Source organism: Watersipora subatra, chromosome 9 (genome assembly GCF_963576615.1).
Source record: "Watersipora subatra chromosome 9, tzWatSuba1.1, whole genome shotgun sequence".
NCBI lineage: Eukaryota > Metazoa > Bryozoa > Gymnolaemata > Cheilostomatida > Watersiporidae > Watersipora > Watersipora subatra.
This window is the reverse complement of record NC_088716.1, coordinates 15,871,319-15,897,890: the sequence shown is the minus strand read 5'-3', so window position 1 is coordinate 15,897,890 and position 26,572 is coordinate 15,871,319. Positions and strand designations below refer to the sequence as shown.

General features: G+C 36.5%; 1 pseudogene; it reads left to right on the top strand.

The window, feature by feature from the left end:
* Positions 1-1,236: 1,236 nt before the first annotated feature.
* Positions 1,237-19,568, top strand: LOC137405358 (fumarate hydratase class I, aerobic-like; annotated as a pseudogene).
* Positions 19,569-26,572: the final 7,004 nt, after the last annotated feature.

Sequence of the window (26,572 nt, the reverse complement as noted above, 5' to 3'; positions counted from 1 at the left end):
CTAGAGGAGGTTGGCCCTAGCCACCTCATTTGCATATCTGATTATATTTAAGGCCGTGTTTCGGCCTAGTAAGTTCGTTCAATACATGCTTTGCATTTGGACCCACACTCTTCTGTTACCTTGCGCAATAACAGAATCACACTGAGCACTTATTTACTCCAAGCCTCAGTCTACGGACTGTGCTTTGGAAGTAGAGTATAGAAACACTGTCGACCCCGGTCGACCTCAGGTCGACCTTGTCGAACGAGCATAATATCACTCAGGGAGCAATTCCCCGTGTAAGGTGGTTGTAGTAGACCGGTGGTGTAAGCCGACCTAGTCGCCTCCGCGTGTTGGTCAACGGGCAACTCTTACACGGCCCCTGTGGAGAGTGAATGCAGACCGGTAGAGTAAGCCGACCCAGGTCGCCTCTACGTGTTGGTCGCAGGATCCAACACACCTTCAATGTTTTGCCTTCAGATAATTTGTTCGTTTTTTTTAATTTTTACTGAAACTTTATGTACTTCTTTTTTGCTTTGGCAGTTTGAATTTTGGCTATTGCTCTTTTAGTTTCAATATACATTGCAGAACATGCAGTCACTTGCAAAAGGTTTCCTTCGCGCCGGAAATAAGCTGCCACTATGTCTGCTTAGACGGTCAACTGGAACACTTAAGCCATTTTATTACCAGGATATGTTTGAAAGCACAGAACCTCTAAACCCACCTTTCAAAAAGCTAACTTGTAGGTTTGCGCACTGTATTCAAACTTTTAGTGTCAGGAATTATTTAAACAGTAATTAAAATTTGTTGCAAACTTAAAATATTTCAAACACAGTAAGTCTAATTATTTTCAATGTGTGTATGCTGTGCTTAAATTGATGATATTTGTGTTTTAAAGTAAGTTGCTGGAGCTACGTGCAGATGGGTTGTATGCAAAGCTGTGCTGCTGTTCCTTGTTTAAAGGAAATCATTTCAATTTTTGTTTGCTACCAATATGCTAGGTATTATAGTTGTCTGGTACAACGCATGTGTCTTTTAGTACATTTTCAATGTATAATGGAACATACAGACAAGGCTTAACATCTGGTTGTATAAATAAAGGAAAATAAATATTCAAATGTGTCAAAATGGTAAATACAAATATTATATATGACTATAGTTTATTGCATAGGTCTGATCAGGAATGCAACAGGAAAATCATCCGATTTTCTTTTTTTAGCTGACTTTGTGTCTACAAGCACCTTTCAAAGCAAAAATATGTTGGTGGTTGATCCTCAAGCACTGACACTGCTCTGTGAACAGGCTATGGTTGACATATCTCACCTCCTCAGGCCAGCTCATCTTCAGGTATTACTTAAAAACCATGTGTGCAAGCAATTGATTCTTACTAACATGATTGCCATGGTTGCATAGTGAAGAAACCAAACACTAAGAGCACTATTTGGTAAGTTCCCTCATTTTTATTCGTGATTTCCTGTTCCGTATTTATTAGTATTTATTATACTTATTTTTTATATTCCGTCTTTCAGATTTTGACTATCTGATTTATTGTCTGGTTTATTTAGAAACCAAAGAGACCTTCCGGTTTTGTGAAATTTTGTGAAATTTTGTGAAATTTTGTGAAATTATTGTTATTTTTACACCTAAGTGATATTTTATTTGCAGTCCCTCTCTAATATTCTCAAAGACCCAGAAGCATCCCCTAATGACAAATATGTAGCTTTAGAGTTTTTGAAGAATGCTAACATTGCGGCTGGTATGGTACTACCTGGCTGTCAGGATACTGGAACAGCCATAATTATGGGTATGCTGTACCAACTTTAGATGTTGCAATTAGATTTAACATGGCTGCATTCAAAATAGATCTGTACTTTTTGTTCTAAAGCTATCTTGAATACATTAAGCCTGGCTCCTATATACGTCGCAAAGCACCGGCGACAGCACCACAGGCTATTAGCGGTGAAATGGTAACCTAAGCGCCGGGTACCGCCGCTAGTTGCCGGCGGCATCGCAATAGTTTCGCGCTGCTCAAATTTCGCAAAAGACCGCAGGCAAAACCTTCCCGACATGCACTGTATGGGTGAAGGTCACCATTATAGAAACGGCGTGGTTAGCGAGCATTTTATTTGATTACGCGATTATGTTTAGCGATACAGCTTATATGTGAACATATGCCGCAGAGCCTAACGCCGCAAACGTTTTGCTGCGCAAGTTATCGCCGGAGTATCGCAATCGATATGGGAACCAGGCTTTACAGGTACATCATGCACACATCATGCGTATGTCAGAGACAAATACACATATTTGTAAACAACAAGCTTACAACCGTATTTTAAATAAAATGGTTTTATTTGCATGTTATATAGCATAGATTTCAGTTACACACAATCAATAAAGATTTGAGAAAGTATTATTTTTTATCTAGTTGAAGTTGTCTTCCCGGCAGTGCGTTGCTCACCGATTGTATTCGGAATAATTTCATAGATGCCATTCAGTTGTATAGCAATTTTCTACTGAAATTTCTAAAGCTTGCTTTAACTATCATTTACGGCAGTGAAGACCTGAATTTCATAACCTTGATATGGTTGAGTTTCTACGATCACCTCTGATATAACGAGGGTGTTCTCAAGTTCCCTACGCTGTTTTGTGCGTATTTTTAGAGCTTCAAGTCTGTTACTACCTCATACAAAACTTCATCTCAAAGTTTGTTGTCTGTCATTCAGTGTTTATCCAGCTCTAACAACTAAAATCTAGAAATGATAGATCCTCTTCATATTGGTTTAGAACTCATGAAGATTGCAGCCGCAAGTTCATTAAAATTCACACCTAACCACAAGGCTAAGACGTTTTTATCATTCCTATCATGTTCATCATATACTCTGTACCTTTTTTACGATTGCACACACTAAATGTGCACTTTTAATTGTTTATTAATATTACCTTTTGCATTTGTTATTTTTATGAAAGCTAAATTTTTGCTACATTAACTATTTTTTAATTTGTAATTTTCAAATGTGTTGTTTCAATTGGGCCGTTACACTCCTATTTCCGGTTTTTCCTTAGCTTGATTGCTAAATCTGTAAAGGCTGAATATTTTTCACATGGATAATAGTACTATCTTGAGTAGGAATAACTTCTACATTCTCTCTGCAGTTAGAGTTGAGTGATAAATGGCGTTAACATGTAATAAAAATAAATTATCGGTCTGAAGACTTTTTTATTACCTGAACAACGCCGGCCATTCAGCTAGTTGACTAATAAATTGAGCTTTTGGCAGATCTGGTAATGACTTTTCTATAGTGTTGTCTGACTTGTCTCATTTGTGGTGTCTTTGTATATTCAGTTACTCATATTTACTGCTTTTGGCAAGTCTGTTAATGACTTTTCTATACTGTTGTCCGACTTGTCTCATTTGTGGTGTCTTTGCATATTCAGTTACTCATATTTACTGCTTTTGGCAAGTCTGTTAATGACTTATCTATAGTGTTATTTGACTTGTCTCATTTGTGGTGTCTTTGTATATTCAGTTACTCATATTTACTGCTTTTGGCAAGTCTGTTAATGACTTTTCTATACTGTTGTCCGACTTGTCTCATTTGTGGTGTCTTTGTATATTCAGTTACTCATATTTACTGCTTTTGGCAAGTCTGTTAATGACTTATCTATAGTGTTGCTTGACTTGTCTCATTTGTGGTGTGTTTGCATATTCAGTTACTCATACTTACTGCTTATGGCATGTCTGTTAATTACTTATCTATAGTGTTGCTTGACTTATCTCATTTGTGGTGTCTTTGTATATTCAGTTACTCATACTTACTGCTTTTGGCAAGTCTGTTAATTACTTATCTATAGTGTTACTTGACTTGTCTCATTTGTGGTGTCTTTGTATATTCATTTACTCATACTTACTGCTTTTGGCAAGTCTGTTAAATACTTATCAAGGTTTAACAAGGGTGCATTCAAAATAGATCTGTACTTTTTGTTCTAAAGATATCTTGAATACATTATGTGCACATCATGCGTACAGAATGTGTGCATCAGAATACAATTTCTCAGGAAAGAAAGGTCAGCAAGTGTGGACAGGTGGAGATGATGCGGAGGCCTTGTCACGAGGAGTGTACAACACGTATACGAGTAGGAATCTGCGGTATTCACAGGTAAACTATTAGTTGCTGAATTATCGTCATGGAAACGTGGGCTTTTGATATAATCCTACCTTAGTTATAGCAATAATGGTTCAACATTAGGTCAGTCGAGTTTTGTTGTGATTTTCATATGTACCAGATTAGAATCGTTTTAGAACGATTCAAAATAAGATCATTCAAATCAAAACACAGTTTAGAACATATTGTGTTAGAACAAGTTAACAAATTTAATTTTTTGCGCAAATATGACGAGATTATGATGTAAAAACTATTGCTTTAGATTTTTGCAATATCCACTGCGCTTAGCACATTTTTCGTGTCTACATGCAACAACCAATTTTGCAAATGTCCGTAATTGGCTCTGTAATTTTGTTTTTTAAAATATATTTCAAACAACAAGGATAAGCCAGCGAATACACACCACTTGGTGACAACTCTGGAGTTTTTTGGCTATAAAAATGAATATATTTCACAAAGTATTGAAAGTTATTTTGTAACCTTTATAGAAACTTCGAGTAAATCATATTTTGCTGCGTACTTCAGGTGGCTCCCCTTGACATGTACAAGGAAGCAAACACTGGCACAAATCTTCCTGCTCAGATAGAAATATACTCTACCAAGGGAGACGAGTACCACTTCCTGTTCATAGCCAAAGGTGGTGGCTCGGCTAACAAGAGTTTTCTCTACCAGGCAACCAAGGCTCTGCTGAATGAAAAGAAACTCATGGAGTTTGTACATGAGAAAATACAGGTTTGGAATATGTGTGTTCCTTACAGCTCTCAACTGTAGGTGGCAGGTTATAAGTGTGACAAGCGTCACGCCTAAATAAAGCTTGCAGGAAACAGCATTTACCGTTACATCTTTTTTTTGCGCTTTTGTGAAGGTCATTTTGTTTTTAAAAATTGCTATGGAGTTGAGTTTTTCAATTGGGTTTATTGTTTTTTGGATGTTAGTCTTTGTTCCGATATAGCCTGAGTTCCAATAGGATCATATTGTTGAGCTTAACTGTTCAAGTCACTATTGTAGACTATCGGGACGGCTGCTTGTCCACCCTACCATTTAGCCTTTGTTATTGGAGGAACTTCCGCCGAAATGAATTTAAAATGTGTTAAATTGGCCTCAACGAAGTACTTTGATAACTTACCTACTTCAGGTAAGTATTTTTAAATTCTTCGGCTTTAAAGATATGATTGCGTCAAATTTTAGTTGATTTTAACAGAGAGCATCAATTTTTTCTATCAGTTGAGATGTCGTTTGTTGTTTTAGGCAGTTTCATTGTCAAAATATTTGAAGATTGAAATTGACAAAAATTGATCGCGGTAAAAACGCTCAGAAAAAAAGATGCGCCCAGACTTGCCCAAAATGATGTACATGTATATAGTGAAACAGTCCATCTTTATTTCTTGTATTCACATTGGCTATTGCAATAAAAGTCTACTTCTACGCGGCTCCATTGTCATATATTTAATTTTGTAATTGCTCATGATTGCCAGAATAAAATGTTAAATCTAGCTACAGATACATTATTATAAATGTTTCAAACGCTCCAAATAAAGATAATTAAACTTCTGTCGAATTAGTTTTCTCTAAATACTGTGTAAACATTTGAGTATTGACTACGATTCTGCCAGTGTACGGTAATTAGGTCGTCAAGCTAACTTATTTTATCGCGGCCTTTGTGTCAGCTAAGTTCTCAGTTGCTATCCACACTGGAAACTAGTTACTAAATAAAATAAGCAAACGCCATCTTTGAAAAGAATATGTTTGAATATTTGGCGAAACCAATTGCATCCCTAAAAAGTTCGGGTATAATCAACATTATCTAGTCATTATTAGTATGAATTTGTAGAAAGAATTTACTGGTCACATTTGATTAGTTGATGTACAAAAGTACAAAACAAATGGTTTTACGAGTGAACCGAAATAGTGCATTCAAAACCACGTCAATTTCTTTGAAATCAATTAACCCACCGATTCTGACAAAGGGTCAATAAGGCCATTCTTGCACCTGGCTGGCGAATTATGGACTTACCTGTTGTCACTTAGTAGTATGGGGCATAAAATTTTTTGAGCTTTCAATATTTGTTCCGTTGGAATTAAGTCGAGCTATGCAAAAGTACCTGTCGAAACAGCTCTGATTAAACTTCATAAATCCATCTATTAGGTGGGATTCAGACAAGATTTCAGCACAGGTGTCAACAGGGCTTTGATGTATTCAATATGTTCTGCAAATTATATTTTGCGTGTTCTTTAACATATCTTGCATATCTAGAAACAAGTTGAAACATTTTCAACTTGTTTCAATGATGTTATCAATTGATATCATTGAAACAATCTTACACAATAGCTACTCTGTCAATAGCTAGATTTTTATATGAATTAAAGATGGCCCACGAATGACTCCAATAAACATATTTTAGCATACACCAGATACACTTGGTGTATGCTGAAGCCAATATTCAAGCAAGTGATACTACCATTCCACGAGTGAGTTTCCTTTAGTAGCTTACCATGAGCTGCCTGTGATTATGTTCCTCTCTCTCGTCTACAGGCAATGAACATGGCCGAGCATTCAGGGATGTGCAACTCGAGCAGAAGATACAAGAGATGAGTCAACAGATTGGAATCGGTGCTCAGTTCGGTGGAAAATACTTTGTGCACGATGTGAGAGTAGTGAGACTGCCACGCCACGGAGCTTCCTGTCCAGTTGGTATGGGAGTGTCTTGTAACTTTGTGTCGTGTACTTTGTGTCGTAACTTCACCATCGAGTCTTCACTTGATGGTGAAGTTACGTTCTGAAAACCCATCATTAAAGGCTAGTTTACACTATATCGGTAATCGCAGACACCTCTATGACACAAATATTTTCACCGACTTCTCACTAGTCAAGTTTTATTCAGACTAGTACACTGTCAGTACGATGTGTTGTGAGAGATTGTCAGGTGTGTCAAGAAAGCACATGGAATAAGTTTATGTGAAATAACTCAAACATGGTGGGAGGTGAATGGTTGACGCAGTTGGTAGTGTGCCTGATGGATAAGCTGAATATTGTGGGTTCAAATCCTGTTAGGTGCTATTTTTTCCTAACCTGTATCCATAGATTTGGATGGCTCTTATATCATCTCTATCTATGTTTCTCAAAGTTGGTCGTGTGTGCATGTGTCATTGTCCAGCTATAGATATTCAAATCTTGGAATTAAAATTCCGAGTTCTGATGGATTTGAACTCATGACTAATGCAACTGCAAGCTTTTTATCCACGCGCTCAACTATTGAGCTATACAAGGCGTATTGATCAAAGAAATTATCATATAGCGTATACCACACGCACACGCTAAATGACGTACTATTTGATTTGCAACTATGAATTCTATCAACTCTATAAAACCCGATGCTCTTTCGTGTTTTCTTGAACTTCTAATTTCGGTTTTTCGTAGGGTTCAATTGTTATATCGTGGTCAAGGCCAATTCTTTTCATGTGGACAATTGTATTACCTCCGTAGGAAGAGCCTTGACATTGTCTCTCCGTTCGGTCAGACAAAGACAGTACGATATCTCATTTTTACATTTGTACCAGTATCGAGAGGTACCAGTATCGTCGTATTCCAAGTTTTGGTGGAACAGTAACTTTGAGAACCGAATAAGTTATTGTTATTATTAATTCCACATATTCAGGATTTTGATTTTGTTTTCTCAATTCGTATTAATTTTATTATTACGGAATCATCTTTTATTGTAATCGTAGCAAGACAGACTTAATTTAGCTATTGCTAATTATTTCACATTTACATTTGAACCCTTTTATAGCTGTCTTATTTTTTATTTGATCTGCTCAAAACATTTTCGACTTGCATGAAACCTTTTTCTCATGATATGAAGTTTGAAAGTTACAGTTGTTTGACAAAGTTTGAAAGTTAGAATGGCAAATGTTCTTATATGTTAAATACAAAAAAGAATTGTCCAAAAAATTTTATTACACATGCGGGGAGTACAGTTAGTCAATATCTAATACCTGGTATTTAGAAAATTGAAATTGTTCCAACCTACCATCGCAGTTTTGAAGGTCATGCGAATGTCACATGCTTTTAATAAACAACCCATAGTCTCAACTATTGGGATGCCTTTTAACAAAATCTTTGTATAAGAATGTTCACACACTAATGTTAAATGGAAATTATTTATTCCTTTAGATTAGACTTACTAGGTTAATAGTTGTGTTTCAGAATTTGTTCCTGTGTATGAATTATTTGGTGTTTTCACAACTATTTTTATTGAGTCTCTAATATCTAATCTCGGCTCATGGAAAGAGAGTCGATGGAATATGTCAGAAAAAAAGTGACACGTAGGCTTTCAGTGTTAAAAAACCTGCCAGGGAGTGGCAAGACTATATTTAGATGTATATTATTGGTAGGCTTTGGGAAAGATCACATCTGAGGGTGTATTTCTTGAACAGCTTGAAACAGACGTTCAAAAATATATGCCTGATGTTACCTCACAGTCTCTCAGCTCTGATGTTGTGAAGGTAATGATGTCCTATATCTATCTACTATGTAAACGGCAATCTGCGTGTGGGTGTATTTGTCCACCTTAAAGTGCGGTCTTTCCTTTTTTCGTCATACGAATTTCAGTCGTACGGAGCGAACTGAATTAATATGAGTAGTAAATACTGTACTTTCGGACTATTAGCCGCTACTTTTTTATGATGATTTGAGCCATGCGGCTTATATAAGGGTGCGGCTATTCTGTGGTCTTTCTTTCATGGCTAGGGCGCATTAACCGAAATCTCCAGTTAGTGCGCCTCTAGCGGTAAAAGAAAAAATGAAACAATGCCTAACGGTACTGTTCCGTTAGGCACTGGGTTAAAAAGCGTAGGTTAATACGGAACAGTGCCGTTAGGCCGTTAGTGCCGTTAAACAGCAAAGTTGCTGCCGTGTTAAAAAGCACCGTCCTGCGTTCTGTGGCTTATACAAAGGTGCCTATACAGCTATACAAATGTACTACTCATTAAACAAACTATGAATTGCCAAACCTCCACTACTTAAAAGCGTTGGATTTTCCACTGTTCGTGATACTAAACATGTTCATTTCCTTCAGCAGCTGAGTTACTAATTTTTTTTCCTGCTACGAGTATTGTAACTTACTACTACAGAACTTGCACGGGTACTCCGAGCGTTGCGCTAGGCGATGGTGAGAAGAAAGAGAGCAGCTGGTATCGACTTACTGTTACCCTGCTTTAGCCATGACCAGCTGTACGTCGCCTGCTCTAAAGTAGGCACAAGCCAAAAACTGTTTGTTCATACACCCGACAGAAAAACAAAAAAATGTGTCTATCCGCAAGTGTTGCGTTGAACTAACATTGTGTTATTGTTATGTCATGCTTGCATTGAATTAACATTATGTTATTGTTATGTCATGCTATGTTCTTCATGTTCTGCTACACCTACAGATTATCCACATGCAGCATTTTCTAACATGTTTTTCAATATATATTTCCTTATTGTATCTCATAAAAAGGCTATCATGTGGGCGTTATGTTTTATTATTGTAAGGTGCTAATGCTGTATCTGCCTTGACATCATACTGTCTGTGCTGTTATGCATATAAATTTTATCGATACAACCGCATTACTGTTTGTATATACCATGTCAAAACACAGGTTATAGACGAAGAACTGGTGAGCCATGATTAGTGTTTTAAGCATGTAGAAGTCTCCATTCAATAAATGCTGGCAAAAGCAAAATATTTTGTAGAATTTTTTAAAACATGCAAAATTTTTCAATACTGCAAGTTTGAAGACTTCCAGTTTGCCTAGCAATGTCAATTTCATTATCAGTTCTCTGTACACAAGTAGGACAACTCCGTGATGTGGCGTCACTCAGGGATTTTTTTCGCCCCGAGTGCAGCGAGAGTCTTCAGGCGCGGCGTTCCGTATGAATGTGTTGGCAAGTGCGAGGCGATTTATTGCGAAGCGATTGAGTGCTAGGCGATTGATTGCGAGTGCGAGGCGAGGGATTGCGAGGCAAGTGCTAGGCAATTGATTGCAAAGCAATAGAGTGCGAGGCGATTGATTGCAAGGCGGTTGATAGCAAGGCGAGCCCGAGGCGATTGATTACGAGGCGATTGATTGCGAGGCGAGTACAAGGCGATTGATTGCGACGCAAGTGCGAGCCGATTGATTGCAAGGCAATTAATTGCGAGGGGAGTGTAAGAGCACGATTGTCAACTGCTCGGCGGGTAAAGACTGGTCGGCCGAGTCAGGTATTCGCCGATAAAGGTGCGCGATCGTCAACTGCAAAGTAACTGTCAACTGAACTCAGGACCTACAAATTGTTCTGCAGGCAGGCAGTCTATCCACTAAGCGACACATGCTTCTTGCGACGCATTACCCTTGGACACTTATGTATTCGCCTCATCTAACTTTCGCGTTTTCGCGGTGCCAGCCCCTCGAAAAAATTTCATGTGAGAAACTAAACTATCATAACGAACGAGTGAAACCGCGAAATAAAATAGCTTTGTCCATTGATAGTCAGGTCTGTATTCACTGGTTGCAAGTTGGGGCGGCTAATATTAGGCGACTTGTTATGAACACCTAGGGTGTGGAGGGGGCGATGTAAGCCCCCAACAGGTTTCTCTCATGTAGGGTCTCAGCCGGGCCTCTCGTATGAAGTTTTAAAAAATTTTATTGGAAAGTATCAACATTTTTCTATTTTTTGAGATTTGTTTTGTTTTAGGTGATGTGACTGACGAGACGTTTTTAAATTAAAATAGGCAAAACTTAACCGCAGTTAAAACGCTCAGAAAAAAGACAACTTTTTCTTTTGAGCGTTTCAACAAAGATCAATTTTGCGGATTTTATTTTAAGTTCATTCGGAGATTTTTACACTTTTGATGGGACATGGCCAAGCGGGTGTTTGGTAAAACTTGATCTTTTGCAAACCTTTATAAAAGTCGTTAACAAGAATATTTTGCCGCTGATGATGATAATAATGACGCCTAAGAACTACTAAAAGTTGATGTTTGTCTCTATGGCTTGGAATGGAGTGATATTCTACAGCGATAAAAACCGTGTCCATGGCCGTTTGGCAAATAACTTTTCGAATAAATGATGTTGAGGTCGAGTAATCTGAAGCAATTTATCATTGCGTCGGAACTGACTAAACAAATCCGTTCGAGTTAACCTTGTGTTTGAGATGAAATGTTACATTCTATTCGAGGGCGAGTTATCCGAGTTGGACTGTATTTAGCCGTAAAAAATTTCCAAAAAGTTGGGGCGGCTCAGCCGGCCAGCCGCCCCAGAGAATACGTGCCTGTTGATAGTCCAAGAAACAAACGGCAGCAAGCGATCAAATTGCATTATCGATCTTGCCCACACCATTCTACCTGCGGTTCACAATTACAAACTAGTCGCAAATTGAAATTTTTTTTATCGGTGAACTGAACCTGAGGAATCTAATTATGTTTGTTCCACTGCATTTATGTTCACATCACTATATTTTCGCACTCATCAGAGCTGCGAAATTAGGTTGCTGCGAAATTTTACTCTGTATGCTACTCACGAAACTAATTACTAGCGAAATATAAGTGTCCTAGGGTAGATTAATTATGCAAATAGTCATTATATCCTTTAAGATACACATACCGCTGTGGTGTGATGCATAACATAACGTCACATAATCTGGCTTCATGGCCTGACCAACTCATGGCTCTTATTATAGTAAGTATAGCTATATACTAGCTTAAGTTAGTCCAATTAGCCAATTTACTAAATTTGTCATTGGTAAATTAGTGAACTTAGTCAATTAGTGAACTTAGCCAATGGCAACTACACAACCTGCCACTGTTTATAAGCTGGTTTTATTACTTGTGCAATGCTGGACATTCAGCCAGGATATGTAGAAAACCGTGTCATACACTCAATGCAACAACTACAGATCATCTTTTACTAAAATATTTTTTGTCTACAGATCAACCTTAACAAGCCCATGTCTGAGATACTCTCCGATCTGAGCAAACATCCTGTCAAGACCAGGTTGAGTTTAACAGGAACTTTAGTGGTAGCCCGAGATATTGCTCATGCCAAGCTTAAGGAGAGGTTAGACAATGGAGAGGGCATGCCTGATTATATGCTGAAGTACCCAGTCTATTATGCAGGACCTGCTAAGACACCAGAGGTAGTCAATCTATCCTAGTTTACAGGAAACATATAAATACAACTGTAGACTGGGTTGGTAAAGATATCAGAAGTTTGGTTAGACTGAAATCACTCCCTGGAAACTCTTCTGGTAGTCTATCAAGTTAAATTTCATTGTTCATTCAATATTTTATTGAACAAGACAACGTTGCTTCATAGTATATCCTGAGATTAGTGTTCATATTCAGCGAGAGTGATAATTATTGTAGAATATGATAGGATTGATGAATAAAGTTGAAAATTAACCAAATGCGAATTTCATTCTATAGGGTGACTATCGCAACACTGAGTATTTCTACTAGTTATATTAAAAAATCAAAGAAACTTACATTTGTAATCGTCCTACTCTGGAGATTTAAGAGAACAATTCTAACTTGATAGAAATAAAAATTGTGATACTTGTAGCAAAACATACATTACACATAATAAACGTTACGCTTTTTCACAATAGTGTCTGCCAGGTAGCCTTATGGTCACAGAGTCTATATACTGTAAACAGTTAGCCTTAGGGAACTTTTTAAAGCGATATATAAACTATATAAAGCTGAATATTATTCACCATATAATATTGCTTGTTGGAGATTTTGCAACTACTAATGTCTTAGTTTCTTGTTTCAAATTGTTGACATATTATGTGTAATGTATGTTTTTGCTACATGTATCACATTCTCTATTTCTATCAAGTTAGAGTTGTTCTCTTAAATCTCCAGAGTAGGACGATTACAAATGTAAGTTTCTTTGATTTTTTAAACTAATTAATGATATTTGCCGTCATGGAAACTATGAGGCTATTTTGTATTGCTGCTGATCATTGCAGGGTTATGCCAGTGGCTCATTTGGACCAACAACAGCTGGACGAATGGACTCCTATGTTGAAGAATTCCAGGCTGTTGGCGGCAGTATGGTCATGCTTGCCAAAGGAAACAGAAGCAAGGCTGTAAGTATGACAACTCCTGACATGTACTTATATGGTGAATATATACCGTAGAACCTTTATATGAACGTCACCTCTATTTGATCACCGCTATAAAAGAAGGGTTGAAAAATAAAGCGCCACCCTCTATTTGAACGCCACTTCCATTTGAGTAGTAGTTTGACTATGTTTGATTTTTATGAACCCATAGTACCAAGTGATCAGTAGAAAAGTGTCCACAAAATCATATTCATAATGAATTGTTTACATTAACAACAATCATTGTCTCTCAATTCTCTTATTGTCCACTCCAAATCTTTGCAATTGTTTCATTAAAACTCTGAAAGCAGCACCATGGAAATAATGAATAACGATCTCAGGCTAATAATGTTTCCTTGCTTAAAGCGGCCTTTTAATTCGAAGAACAGGCATATCAAAACGGTTTGCAAGTTTTGGGTCAAAGGTTACGCTTAGTGTGCAAACCTTTACACATTGTATTTGTGCTAAACACAGGGCGTAAAAGTTTTGCTCTCCCAAAAAATTGTTTTGGGCACTAATATCTACTAGTGCAGCAGTGCAGAAAAAAAGTTGAGGCCAGAAGACATTGTGAAAAGTATTGGACAACTAGAAGATGTTTGTTCCATCGAAAGCAACAATCAGAATGGAACTATCCGAGTAAACGATGGAAATATTTTTGTTTTAAAAATGGTAATTTGTGTTTCTGCATGTAATATACATGTAAGTATGGTTCGTTTATGTCACTTGTTCATGAATATATATTTATAGCATTTCATAGATTATCGTTATATAACTTATAAAATTGCAAATTTATAGCATATTATTTGATAGGATCATTGCGGTAATCTGATCATGCAATGGATCGATACTTATAACTCCACTTATATTGCACTTAGTTTCAGTTAGTTAGTTTCAGCTGCAAACTATAGCAAACATATCTGTGAGTGCAATCATCTTTTATTCAACTATGTTAAATATAGATATAAAATAAAAATATATCTTCAAATTTTGAATGAAATACAAATTGAAAATGCCAACAAATTGCAAAGAAAGACACAGGCTGTAATATCATCGCAGGTCAATTGCAAGCGATAGATATCAGCTGGTAGCGATATTTCTCAGTTTTTCGATACATATTTACTAAGAGATTTTTGACAAGTTGGAGGTGAGCTAGCAGATTTATTGCATCCAAGAGGTTTGATATCGCTCCACCGGAAAAAGAGTGAAATTATAGGCGAGATTCGTTTCACCCGTAATAGACCTAAATTTATTTTTTCTAATTTCTTACGGGCCATTGGAAAAGTACACCACCAGTCTCTATTCGAGCACCCCCTCCAATTGACTACTTCTAGTCTTCTATAGAGTAAGGGTTGAAAAATAGAGCGCCATGGCGTTCAATTAAAGGTTTTACGGTAAGTACAAGATTTACAAGAGGCTATTATATGTCTGACAATAAGATGTATTCAGACAGCGCTCATCAATAGGCCATGATTGTAACAACTGCTAACATAGGATTATTTGTATGACAAATGCTCATAAACTTATGATATTTTGTTGTAAATGACACAAATATTAATTTCTAGGCAATATAATTGAAATAACTTTGAAGACGTTTGGTTTTAAACTGGAATTATTTTGCCTTTTTTATTTGACAGCGCTTGTTTTTCGCTAAGTTTTACAGGTGATAATAGTTTCTACTTTTTTAGGAAAAGCGTATGCCTTCCATTCTTTTTTATCTTGGTTAATAGGCTAATATTTTTGTTCACAGGCTAATATCTTGTCTTACAGGTAACGAAGGCGTGTAAGACACATGGATGATTCTATTTAGGGTCAATAGGGGGCCCTGCGGCAGCCTTAGCTGAAAACAGCATTAAGAAGGTAGAGGTGCTGGAATATCCAGAACTCGGTAGGTTTTATACACAAGTAGTTTTCTACGTGTTTGTATGTAGCACCTTCCTTCCTATTTGCTTGGTTTATTGTAGTAGTCGATGACAGGACAGCTTTTTGTAACCTCGTTAGTTTTAGATGTGTTTAACACCAATTTCATTTAGTATATATACATACATTAGCTGTGGTACCTGGCGTTGCCCGGGTATTAAAAATCAGCTTATAAACAGTTAGAGGTATTGAGAGTTGCCTGCCATTTGCTATTGGCCTGGCACATTGCCAATGGAAAATTTGTGTAAGCTTGCTAATAAGAGCTACGACTTCTACGGAGTTACGCTATGACTTTCCGTCATGACCGAAAGCGCTAGCCTATTTGCTTCCATATAGTGTCATACTGTATATTGCCTCGGGAGTTGATCAAGCGCGATTGCTCAGTAAGGCAGCTATTATTTTTTATAGCTATTAAAATCTAGGAATGGAAGATCCGCTTCATGCTGAATTTGATCTCGGAACCTCCCGTTCACCAGGCGATTATCTAACCAGCTAAGCTACGCGAGATGCAATGGATTCATTAGGCAATATTAGTCAATATGTCAGCTAAAATACACATAGCACCCTGTGTTACGCAAAGTCACTAAAGCTTGCTCTCACAGCTCTTATTAGTAAGTTTAGCAATAGGATAGTAGCTTACCTAAATTAGTCATTGACAATGTGCCAGGCTAATGGCAAGTGGCAGGCAACTACATCACCTGCCAATGTTTATAAGCTGTTTTAATACCTGTGCAACCCCAGGTATTCACCTAGTATTTGTATACAGTATGTAACTACATAATATGATATGTAGCAGTAGATAGTTATGATACGTTATGTTCAAAAGTAGTTCTATGACTAAACATAAATAAGTCAAGGTAAAATTCAAAGCTACACTAATAATAATAAGTGGACTGTTTGTTTAGACTAAAAATTATCTGAAAAGTTGAATTTTTGTCTAACTACTAATCTATTTCATGGCGTAACTCATCAGGTCTCTTTGTTATACATAGTATACTAGGGGAATGCCTGGCGTTGCATGAGTGATAAAAAAATTTATGCACAGAAAGTTTTTCATTTCACATATAACAACAGTTACCATTCCAACTTTCAAACTTCATATCATGAGAAAGTGTTTTCTGTGAAAGAGTTTAAATGTGAAATAATAAGTAAGTACAGTGCACCCTCAAGTAGCCTGCCTTGACAAACTGGTTTTTTTGGCGTTTTTTTTACATAATCTATAAGAACAAATAAACTCTGTCTGATATAAAAAAAAGAAATAAAACTGACTGAGCGCACAAATAACGACGTGTTTAGTCGCTGTTGTTGCCTAAGTTCTCAGGTTCTACTAAAGTTTACCGCAGAGACTGGTCGCTGGTTAAACGTTGTAATCTTATTTTTTCTACATAAATTTTTGCGCGAAATTCGTAATTATTACCAATGGAGTGACCGACATAACATCGCAACCAACCTGCATAGACGGAATAGAACAACTCCCTATAAGTGCAGCTGATGCATCAGGTGCAGTACGTCTTGTGACAAGCTGTTGTGTTGCTCGCCTGCTCGACGGCGGAACAACTCTGCAAAAGCAACAGTTTGTCAAGACAGGCTAACCATCGGGATACAATATTTATCCATTCCAAGGTTGACATCGTAGGGTGAAAAATTCGTATGTAGGGGTATAGAGACCATTGTAATTATACAATGCAAACATCCCCTGGTAAAAATCGTCAAAATTTTTATAAAAATGTGTATATATTGAAAATTAGTGACAAAATAGTATACTAACTTTAGTAACTATAGTTACCTACAATAATTGTTTGTATTCAAGGTATTTTAATGGCTATGATCTGCAATAAAATGCAACATTAAAATGTGTGTACCAAATGCAGGACGTACGTATAACATAATTTTTCAGTTCACTTTAAATAAGTTTAGCTTACTAAACTCACATTTGAAACCAGTTTGAAAGTTTCAGTCTTCTAACTATTTGACTGAATTTCAAATTCATATCACAAAAGTTTTGTTCATCAGTTTCTGTCTTCGCTATAACATTTAGCGCGTCTGGTTAAAACCTTTTTCAACCTAATTCAACAAAAAAGACCGAGTGATGCAGTTATCACAAGCAGCCTCTCGCACACTTGACCATTTAATAGCCATTGAAAAGAAAAATGAATTTTTATTTACTATGCAGGACATACATACCTTTGGAGTAGCGTGACTTGAGCTGGTACATGTAGCGAGTAGAGCAGAGAGGTGGCAAATATTCATCAATGCTAATTATGTTATTGTACACTTATAAATAAATTTAATACGTAATGAAATGGAATTTTTAGCAGGTTAAAAGAAGTTGTCTAATTCTGTCCAATTTTTTATAGTTTTTTATTTTATAATTTCTATAATAATTTTATATTTTCCAATGTCTCTCAATAGTGGCACTAACCTAGCTCTACCCCTCATAATAGGCACTCTTTCGCCATCATCATAACCTCTCCTCTCAGCTGCACTCTCGATACATAAATTCATTTCTTCTATAAATGTCTCCCACGGACCATCACCATGCTCACCAAACACCAACGTTGGATAACCGATCTCCATCACGTCACAACGCAATATATTTTACGCCACTAACTCACTCTACATCTTCCGTTTAAGTTTTTTATTCTCAACTTCCACAGCTGAACGAATGAGAAATTTCTGTACCTCTCCGACACTGACACTTCACTGCTTCAACGCCTCACAGCCTCACAACTCGTCGGCAAAACACTACACTACCACACATCACCTCACCTGCACGCCCATGAAAGGGTCCTGTCAAACGTTAAACTAATAACACAACCAGAAAATTAGTGCTAACGATAACACCACAAAAGACTCTAGAATTTTGTCAACTGCACCATGTTGTATCAATAAATAGATTTACATGAAGAAGGTGAAGAAGACATTCCGTCTTTTGTTAGACTTCCTTATATACTCCCCATACTGCCTTATACTACCTAATCTACTAGCTTTACCCACTAGCTTTACTCACTAGCTTTATTCACTAGCTTTATCCAGCTTTATTCACTTACCGTAATTGTCAAGACCACCTGTACTGCTTGTGAGCCAAGACCACCTGTGAGCTCAGAGGCCAATATAGCCTGTGCCTAACGAATCTCATAATACAACAACTTTCATTATTGCGCTGGATTGGTTACTCTTTAGGAATGGAGGCAATATGGAAGATTGAAGTTGAGGACTTTCCAGCTTTTGTCGTCGTTGACGACAAAGGAAATGACTTTTTCAAGGACTGGCAAATGTAGGCATCGCAGTACATTTTCTGCATATCTAGTAGCATCAGTTCATGATCATATGTCGACTAGCTGCAGATGGGCTCTATTTTGAAGCCTCAACAAATTTTTTAAAGAACCTGGCTATACTAGCAGGCGCACTTCTATTGGTATTTGCTGTTACGCAAGGTGGTTTCGTAGCTTAGCAACAATTTGTTTTAAACTCAGTCAATAGTTCTGTTGCTAGGTGAATAGTTTGTATTGGTATTTTTCTGCAGGAATTTCACTTATGAACCTTCTCGTACACTAAAGTTTATTTAGAATCATGAGCGCCCTGGTTTATGTTTCTGAGTGCTTTTTACACATATTTCTGGTGTACATATTTTAAAAAATTTGCGCATGATTTGTGTTATAATTATAAATACGAATCAAATTATATTTGCTATTGATACAAACGTGTTATTCGTAGTTGTGATTCAGGCCTGCCTTAGAAGGGGTCATAGGTCAAAGGCCCCAATCCAATTCAAATCTCTAGAAACTCAGCTATTTATTAATTGGCCAGTTTTTGTCACGAGTAATGAGCAGCGAAGGTTTGCAGGAAAAAAAAATAGAAGTGTGGGTTGTTCACCACCCCCTCCTCAAAGAAAAATATTACTCCAATTCTCGGCTACATTAAACTAATATTTATTTAACTGCAAGACAAGACTGTTCAAGTTTAATTATCAATATCATTGCGCTGTCTAGTTTTATATTCTGTATAGTATATAATTTTATATTTTATAGTTTTTTTGTATATAGTTTTATAGTATAAAATGTATATATAATTATATATAAAATATATATACTCTCACATTCTAAAATCTTGTCTTACAGGGTAAAATACTGTCTCACAGGCTAATATTTTATTTCGCATGCTAATATCTTGTCTCACAAACGTATCTTGTCTCGAAGGCTGATGTCTTGTCTCACAGGCTAATATTTTTGTTCACAGGCTAATAGGTATCTTGTCTTACAGGTAATGAAGGCTTGTAATACACATGGAGAGCTCTATTTAGGGTCAATAGTAGGCTCTGAAACAGTCTTGGCTCAAAACAGCATTAAGAGGTGAAGCTGCTGGAGTATCTAGAACTCGGTAAGTTTTTTACACAAACAATTCTCTATGTGTTTGTATGTGTCACCATCCTTCCTATTTGTCTTGGTTCATTGTAATACAGACGCTCCCCAGTTTACAAATGATATGCGTTTCAGACAGTCATTCGTTCAGCTAATTTGTTCCTAAGTTGTCTCGGACTATAACTTGTGCAGTACGCATGGGCTAAAGGGTTATCATTATTTTTTGCGAGAGGTTCTACAAATAGAAGGGCGTAAAAGTTTTGCTCTAATAAAATAATTGTTTAGACACTAATATCGACTAATTCAGCAGTGCAGAAAAGTTCAGGTTAGCACACACTATGTAAAATTTTGAACAGCTAGAAGATAAAATTCTTCCAAATAAAGCGACAATCAGAATGAAACCTGCTGAGCAAATGATGCAAAGATTTTTGGTTCAAAAAGTTTAATTTAGGTTTCTGCGTGTACTATAATGATTGGCTGTTTATGTCACTTATTTTTGAATATATAGCATTTGATAGATTATCTATATGTATATAACTTATAAGCTTGCGGGTCTATAGCATGTTATTTGATTGCATCCTTGCGGTTACGTACACTTGGCTACAATGGATCGATGCTCCTAACTCATTTTCTATTGCAACTAAAAAGCCTGAACGGATGCAAACTGTAGCAAACATATCACTGAGTGTGATGAGCTTTAATGCAACACTGTTTAATATAGCTATGAAGGATTATAAGGTGGCGTGTGTATGATCAACACAATTGGTATCTACCATAGTTTGTAACACAAATGGTTATGTGTAGGATAGCATCTGTTAGTGCTGTAGGACCAATTTTTTAACCCTGTTAATCCCAGATGTAATTGACCTTGTTAATCCCAGATGTGTTTAACCATGTTAATCTCAGATGTGTTCAACCTTGTTAATCCCAGATGTGTTTAACTCTGTTAATCTATGAGGTTCATTTAGTATCTGACTCTAAGTACAGATGGGCCCAGCAGTGAACTAGGATTATGCTAATCCGTGTGCCATGAGCTTTTTTACATGTATTCTCAAATTTTCTATACCGTTTTGTGCATGGGGAATTTGTGCACATCTTTAGAGCTTCTGGCAAGTCTGTTAATAGCTCATATAAAAAGTCAACTTATTTTATATATACATTTCTCAAAGTTGGCTTGTCTGTGTAATTTCGTTCATTCGTTTTGTAGTTTTTAAATGTGTCGTTTCAATTGTGCCGGCACACTACCATTTTCAGTTTTTCTGAAGGCTTGACTGCTAAATCTGTGGAAACTAAATATTTTTCACATTGATAATTGCATTACCTCGAGTAGGAATAACTTCTACATTTTCTCTGCAGTTAGAGTTGAGGGATAAATGTTGTAAACGTGTAATAAAAGTAAATTATCTGTCCGAAGACATTTTAGTGTCTCATTTGTGGTGTCTTTGCATATTCAGTTACTCATACTTACTGCTTTTGGTAAGTCTGTTTATGACTTATCTATAGTGTTACTTGACTTGTCTGATTTGTTGTGTCTTTGCATATTCAGTTACTCTTACTGCTTTTGGTAAGTCTGTTAATGACTTATCTATAGTGTTACTTGACTTGTCTGATTTGTGGTGTCTTTGCATATTCAGTTAGTCATACTTACTGCTTTTGGCAAGTCTGTTAATGACTTATCTATAGTGTTGCTTGACTTGTCTCATTTGTGGTGTTTTCGCATATTCAGTTACTCATAGTTGCTGTTTTTGGCAAGTCTGTTAATGACTTATCTGTAGTGTTGCTTGACTAGTCTGATTTGTGGTGTCTTTGCATATTCAGGTACTCATAGTTACTGTTTTTGGCAAGTCTGTTAATGACTTATCTATAGTGTTACTTGACTTGTCTGATTTGTGGTGTCTTTGCATATTCAGTTAGTCATACTTACTGCTTTTGGCAAGTCGGTTTATGGCTAGTGTTTGATTTTTTTGAGTAAGTCTGTCAGTGACTCTATACATTTCCCAGGAAAGAAAGGTCAGTAAGTGTGGACAGGTGGAGATGATGCGGAGGCCTTGTCACGAGGAGTGTACAATACGTATACAAGTAGGAATCTGCGATATTCACGAGTAAACTATTAGTTCATGACTTATCGTCATGGAAACATGGGCTTTTAATATAATCCTACCTTAGTTATAGCAATAATGGTTCAACATTAGGTCAGTCGAGTTTTGTTGTGATGACTTCTATATGTACCAGTTTAGAATCGTTTTAGGACGATTCAAAATACGATGATTTGAATCAAAACGCAATTTAGAACAAATTGTGTTAGAACAAGTTTATAAATTGAAGGTTTTTGCTGATGATTAGATTATGATGCAATGTAATGTTATTGCATTAGCTTTTTGCAATATACACTGCGTTTTCATGTCTCAATTCAAAAACCAATTTTGCAAATGTTCATAATTGGCTCCGTAATTTTGTCTTTGCAGATATTTTTCAAACCACAAGGATAAACCAGCGAATATTGTCAAACACTAAATTTTTTTGGCCAAAAAACCTTTATTACACAAGCGACTATGTCGTATTTTCACAACTATTTCTATTGAGAGTCTTTAATATCTAATCCCGGCTCATGAAAAGAGAGTCGATGGAATATATGTCAGAAAAAAGTGACACGTCGGCTTTTAGTGTAGAACACCTGCCAGGGAGTGACAAGACTATATTTAGATGTATATTATTGGTAGGCTTTGAAAAAGATCACATCTGAGGGTATATTTCTTGAAAAGCTTGAAACAGACATTTAAAATATATGCCTGATGTTACCTCACAGTCCCTCAGCTCTGATGTTGTGAAAGCAAAGATGCCCTATATCTATTTACTTCTATTTGTCATTAAACATATTGAGAGTCTGCAGTTATTAAGATATCATTGGGTATTGTTTGGTTTGAAGTAACTTCTTGTCGATCAATGGATATTAAATTCATAAAACTTTTGTTAAACAGAAAACCAAATTTAGTTAATACCAACAGATTTGGCTCAGCAGCTTTCCACAGCACTGACGCTTGCACAACATTTGTTATCTCCTCCTGCATGACCATGCTAATTGTAAGGTACTGCACACTTGAGTATTTCTATAAACACAACAATAAGATTTAGAATCAGATTTGATGATTGTGTTTGTTTTTGAAAAATTGTCCCAGAATATGATATTTGAGTAGAAGATCATATTTCATTGAATAATCATTGATTGATCAGAGTAATCTGCAGCTAAAATAATCATTCTAGCTGCAGATTACTCTTTGCGATTTGAGCATCTCTGCATGCGGTGTATCTATCTATATATATAGATATCAATCATATGTCTGGTTATAGCATTAAAGTTTTAGGACCAAAAATTCCACTTTTCACTGGATGTGAACTCTGAACTTAATGGTTTGCAGACGGACAGTCTATCCACTAAACCACACGGACTTCGTGGGTAGTTTATTGTTCTTACGCGTCTGTTTTATCGTCATAGTAATGCTGTCACTTTTAGCACTGATATCTTATAACTTACCGTGAAAATTTGTTAAACTTTTTAACCTTAGCTCGACGGAGTACATATCATTGTCTGATAATCATGACGAGCCTGTGTGTCACCTGTGATAATGGAAAAGCGCTGCAAAAATTATTGGCGAACTATTCGCTCACATGATCAGATTACGACTTGACGATTAGATAATGCCGAAACAAAACTGTAAAGTAGCGAGCATCTATATTTGATACAGAGTCTTCAGTAAAACCCGAAGTGTTTATCATAAACTAGTGTTATGATAAGTTTTATATTGAGCTTTTTATTGGCCTTTCAATGCACGTGAGAACATCACTTGACAAGACGATAACCAAACTGTAAGGAATACGTGAGAGAATTAAAGAGATTCCAATCTACAGTGGCTTTTCGTTTTTGAGCTTTTAGAGCACATAAATTACATAATTGTTTTATTATATATTTCAATACATCAGAGTCTTGGCTTTCGAATGAGCCTATATTCAATACACAAAGAATAATAGAACTATGAGAAACAGTGAGTCAAAAGTACATCCTGCGAAAAAAACACTTGGTTCAGGTTCTCAAAATGTGATGTCGCATTTATGATTTAGCCTTAGGTAGTCGATCCCTTCCGCTGCTATTGAGGCTGCGTTTTTCTGTGACAATCGGTGCTGTTAAACCCAGAGAGCGCTATTAATGAACTAGGATTCTAGATAATCAACAATGTCCGGGGATCGACCAATACAAACACATGTTATGTGTTAATTAATTATGCTTCAATAAATATGCTGTCGTTGATAAAGGTAATGAAATCACATCGATTAAATTGTGACCTGCAGTTGCTTGGCACTAGGATGATATGTCAATCGCACTTTCGCGAGATCACCCAATGCTTGAAATTAATTAGCCTCAGTCGTGACCCTCAACATCACAATAAAATAAGAGGGCTAGTGCATAATATCATCGGGAAAACATAGTATGGTGCTTGGAATCTGAGTTATTTATCATAGAAATAATCTGTACATAGAGAAATAATGACACTGATTCTTTTGTCATTTTTATTGGTTCTCTGGAGTTGTCCTATCTTCGCCTGACATAAGCGTAATTATCGTAGTTGATAAATATAAGCGGTAAGCAATGAAATAAGCGGTAAGAGCACACAACACCGCATAAGAAAATTGTCACGTCACAATTTCCGAGCCTATGCCGGTAAACATTTCTGCGGTAGAGCTCTGGGGAAATGCTATAAACACCAACCAATGTCTGTCTCATCATGGCAAACAATAGCTCATTCGAAAGCCAAGACTCTGATGTATTGAAATATACAATAAAAAATTATGTAATTGATGTGTTTTAAGAGCTTGTAATCACATTTCCACATATTTGGCACCTACAATACAACAGAGTAAGACATGGTGAGTCTTTTGATACCAAATAACTGTAATGTGAATTTTGTTGCAAGTCAACCTTTAAGTTAGTCAAATTTGCAAAGTTTTTCATTGGCAAATTATTGAACTTAGCCAATGGCAACTACATTCCCTGCCACTGTTTATAAGCTGGTTTTTATTACTGGCACAATGCTGGGCATTCATCCAGGATATGTATAAAACCGTGTCATACACTCAATGCAACAACTACAGATCATCTCTGATTAGAATATTTTTTTGTCTCTAGATCAACCTAAACAAGCCCATGTCTGAGATACTCTCTGATCTGAGCAAACATCCTGTCAAGACCAAGTTGAGTTTAACAGGAACTTTAGTGGTAGCCCGAGATATTGCTCATGCCAAGCTTAAGGAGAGGTTAGACAATGGAGAGGGCATGCCTGATTATATGCTGAAGTACCCAGTCTATTATGCAGGACCTGCTAAGACACCAGAGGTAGTTAATCTAGCCTAGTTTACAGAAAACATATAAATACGTCTGTAGACTGGGTTGGTAAAGATATCAGAAGTTTGGTTAGACTGAAATCACTCTCTGGAAACTCTTCTGGTAGTCTATTAAGTTATGTATGAATAATTTGTTTTTGTTTGTCTGTCTGTTTGTCCTCTCTAGAAATCTGCATGTGGTTTACTTTGATACTCCTTCAGGTTTTAGACACAAAAAGTTGTTTTAAAGAAAATAATGCTGAACGTAATTTCGCAAAAATTTTCTACACATATTTCTGGTGTACGTATTTTAAAAAAATTGCGCATGATTTATGTTATAATTATAAATACAAATCAAATTATATTTGCTATTGATACAAACGTGATATTCGTATTTGTGATTCAGGCTCGCTTTAGAAGGGGTCATAGGTCAAAAGCCCCAATCCAGTTAGATTCTTTAGAAACTCAGCTATATATTAACTGACCAGTTTTTGTCATAAGTAATGAGCAGCGAAGGTTTGCAGGGACCGAACAATAGAAGTGTTGGGTGTTCACCACCCCCTCCCCAATTAAAAATATTACCCCAATTCTTGGCTACATTAAAATAATATTTGTTTAACAACTGCAAGACAAGACTGTTCAAATTTAATTATCAATATCATTGCGGTGTCTAGTTTTATAATCTGTATAGTATATAATTTTATATTTTATAGTTGTATGCATATAGTTTTATAGTACAAAATGTATATATAAATGAATATAAAATATATGTTTTCGTTCACAGGCTGATGTCTTGTCTCACAGGCTAATATTTTTGCTCACAGGCTAATATCTTGTCTTACAGGTAATGAAGGCCTGTAAGATAATTGGAGGGCTCTATTTAGGGTCAATAGGAGGCACTGCAGCAGTCTTGGCTCAGAACAACATTAAGAAGGTAGAGGTGCTGGAGTGTCCAGAACTCGGTAGGTTTTTCTACACAAACAGTTTTCTAGGTGTTTGTATGTAGCACCATCCTTCCTATTGTCTTAGTTCGTTGTAGTACAGACTCTCCCCAGTTTACAGATGAGGTGCGTTTCAGACAGTCATTCGTTAAGCTAATTTGTTCGTAAGTTGTCTCAGACTATAACTTGTGCAGGGAGCCTGGGCTAAAGGGTTATCATTATTTTTTGCAAGAGGTTCTTCAAATAGAAGGGCGTAAGAGTTTTGCTCTGCTAAAATAATTGTTTAGACACTAATATCGACTAATTCAGCAGTGCAGAAAAGTTCAGGTTAGCACACACTATTTAAGATTTTGAACAGCTAGAAGATAAAATTCTTCCAAATAAAGCGACAATCAGAATGAAACCTGCCAAGCAAATGATGCAGAGATTTTTGGTTCAAAAAGTTTCATTTAGGTTTCTGCGTGTACTATAATGATTGGCTGTTTATGTCACTTGTTTTTGAATATATAGCATTTGATAGATTATCTATATGTGTATAACTTGTAAGCTTGCGGGTCTATAGCATGTTATTTGATTGCATCCTTGCGGTTACGTACACTTGGCTACAATGGATCGATGCTCCTAACTCATTTTCTATTGCAACTAAAAAGCCTGAACGGATGAAAACTGTAGCAAACATATCACTGAGTGTGATGAGCTTTAATGCAACACTGT